We start from the raw sequence: 2,500 nt of genomic DNA on the forward strand, positions 1-2,500 counted from the left end.
GCAGGTTGCCTCGACCACCATCGGCACACGCTGGGCCCTGGTGTGGGCGCTTGCCTCGACCACCATCGGCACACGCTGGGCCCTGGTGCGGCAGGTTGCCTCGAGCACCATCGGCACACGCTGGGCCCTGGTGCGGTCGGTTGCCTCGACCACCATCGGCACACGCTGGGCCCTGGTGCGGGCGCTTGCCTCGACCACCATCGGCACACGCTGGGCCCTGGTGCGGCAGGTTCCCTCGACCACCATCGGCACACGCTGGGCCCTGGTGCGGCAGGTTGCCTCGATCACCATCGGCACAAGCTGGGCCCTGGTGCGGGCGGTTGCCTCGACCACCATCGGCACACGCTGGGCCCTGGTGCGGCAGCTTGCCTCGAGCACCATCGGCACACGCTCGACCCTGGTGCGGTCGGTTGCCCCGAGCACCATCGGCACACGTTGGGCCCTGGTGCGGCAGGTTGCCTCGACCACCATCGGCACACGCTGGGCCCTGGTGCGGGCGCTTGCCTCGACCACCATCGGCACACGCTCCGGCCTGGTGCGGTCGGTTGCCTCGAGCACCATCGGCACACGCTGGGACCTGGTGCGGCAGGTTGCCTCGACCACCATCGGCACACGCTGGGCCCGGGTGCGGGCGGTTGCCTCGACCACCATCGGCACACACTGGGCCCTGGTGCGGGCGGTTGCCTCGACCACCATCGGCACACGCTGGGCCCTGGTGCGGGCGCTTGCCTCGACCACCATCGGCACACGCTGGGCCCTGGTGCGGCAGGTTGCCTCGAGCACCATCGGCACACGCTGGGCCCTGGTGCGGCAGGTTGCCTCGACCACCATCGGCACACGCTGGGCCCTGGTGCGGGCGCTTGCCTCGAGCACCATCGGCACACGCTCGGCCCTGGTGCGGTCGGTTGCCTCGAGCACCATCGGCACACGCTGGGCCCTGGTGCGGGCGGTTGCCTCGACCACCATCGGCACACGCTGGGCCCTGGTGCGGGCGCTTGCCTCGACCACCATCGGCACACGCTGGGCCCTGGTGCGGCAGGTTGCCTCGAGCACCATCGGCACACGCTGGGCCCTGGTGCGGTCGGTTGCCTCGAGCACCATCGGCACACGCTGGGCGCTGGTGCGGGCGCTTGCCTCGACCACCATCGGCACACGCTGGGCCCTGGTGCGGCAGGTTGCCTCGATCACCATCGGCACACGCTGGGCCCTGGTGCGACAGGTTGCCTCGAGCACCATCGGCACACTATCGGCCCTGGTGCGGGCGGTTGCCTCGACCACCATCGGCACACGCTGGGCCCTGGTGCGGGCGCTTGCCTCGGGCACCATCGGCACACGCTGGGCCCTGGTGCGGGCGGTTGCCTCGAGCACCATCGGCACACGCTGGGCCCTGGTGGGTTTAGGCACATCTTCAAATTTCTGCCGTGCCAATGCCATTTTTATGGCTTGTAAATTCATACAATGGTCCCCTAAGCCTTCACGTGAAGTTTCGTTGGAAGATGACTCGTTTTCTATTTTTCACGATTTTCGAAACTTTTTGCGGTTCGGGATTTTTTAAAATTTTTTTATAAGGATTTTTGGCCCCAAATTTTGTAGGCATGATCCTTCTATTTTTGTTGGCATGCACAAAAAAATTCAGCTAAAAACTCGAAGTAGAGAAGATTTTGTGACCGTTTGAAAAAAGTGTCCCCATTTCAGACACTTTAACGGCTACTGGTAGCAAACCTGTAAAATCTCAAATGCTCTTTAAGGGGGTGTGAATTCTCAGAGGTTTGATGAGGGATAGGGGGCCAACACAAGGCCAAGTACCAGCACCCATCGCACATCATGTGCGCACACCCCCCCGGCCCCCCTCCCAATCGCCGGAACCCCAATGCCGCCGGTCAGGTTCTCCGGCGGTACTCCGGCGATGCTCCGGCGATGCTCCGGCGATGCTGTCCCGAGTGAAAAAAATGCGGCACCAGCACATGCTGGAGCCAAGCATGGGCACCGTGGCTCAAAATCGAACTTCGGCCAAGGCCTCGACCATCAATGGCACATGATGACGCATGGTGATGGCACATGCATCGACCATCATCGGCATAGGCTGCCCTTCGGTACGGGCACTTGCCTCGACCGCCATCGGCACAAGCTGGGCCCTGGTGTGGGTTGTTGCCTCGATCACAATCGGCACATGCTGAGCCTTGGTGCGGGCGGTTGCCTCGAGCACCATCGGCAGACCCTGGGCCCTGGTGCGGCCGGTTGCCCCGATAACCATCGGCACACGCTGGGCCCTGGGGCGGGCGTTTGCCCCCAGCACCATCGGCACACGCTGGGCCCTGGTGCGGGCGCTTGCCCCGAACACCATCGGCACAAGCCGGCCCTTGGTGCGGGCTCCTGGCTCGACCACCATCGGCACACGCTGGGCCCTGGTGCGGGCGGTTGCCTCGAACACCATCGGCACACGCCGGCCCTTGGTGCGGCCGGTTGCCTCGACCACCATCGGCACACGCTCGGCCTTGGT

Source organism: Durio zibethinus, unplaced genomic scaffold (assembly GCF_047325235.1).
Source record: "Durio zibethinus cultivar Kanyao isolate XHJ-2024 unplaced genomic scaffold, ASM4732523v1 HiC_scaffold_2, whole genome shotgun sequence".
NCBI lineage: Eukaryota > Viridiplantae > Streptophyta > Magnoliopsida > Malvales > Malvaceae > Durio > Durio zibethinus.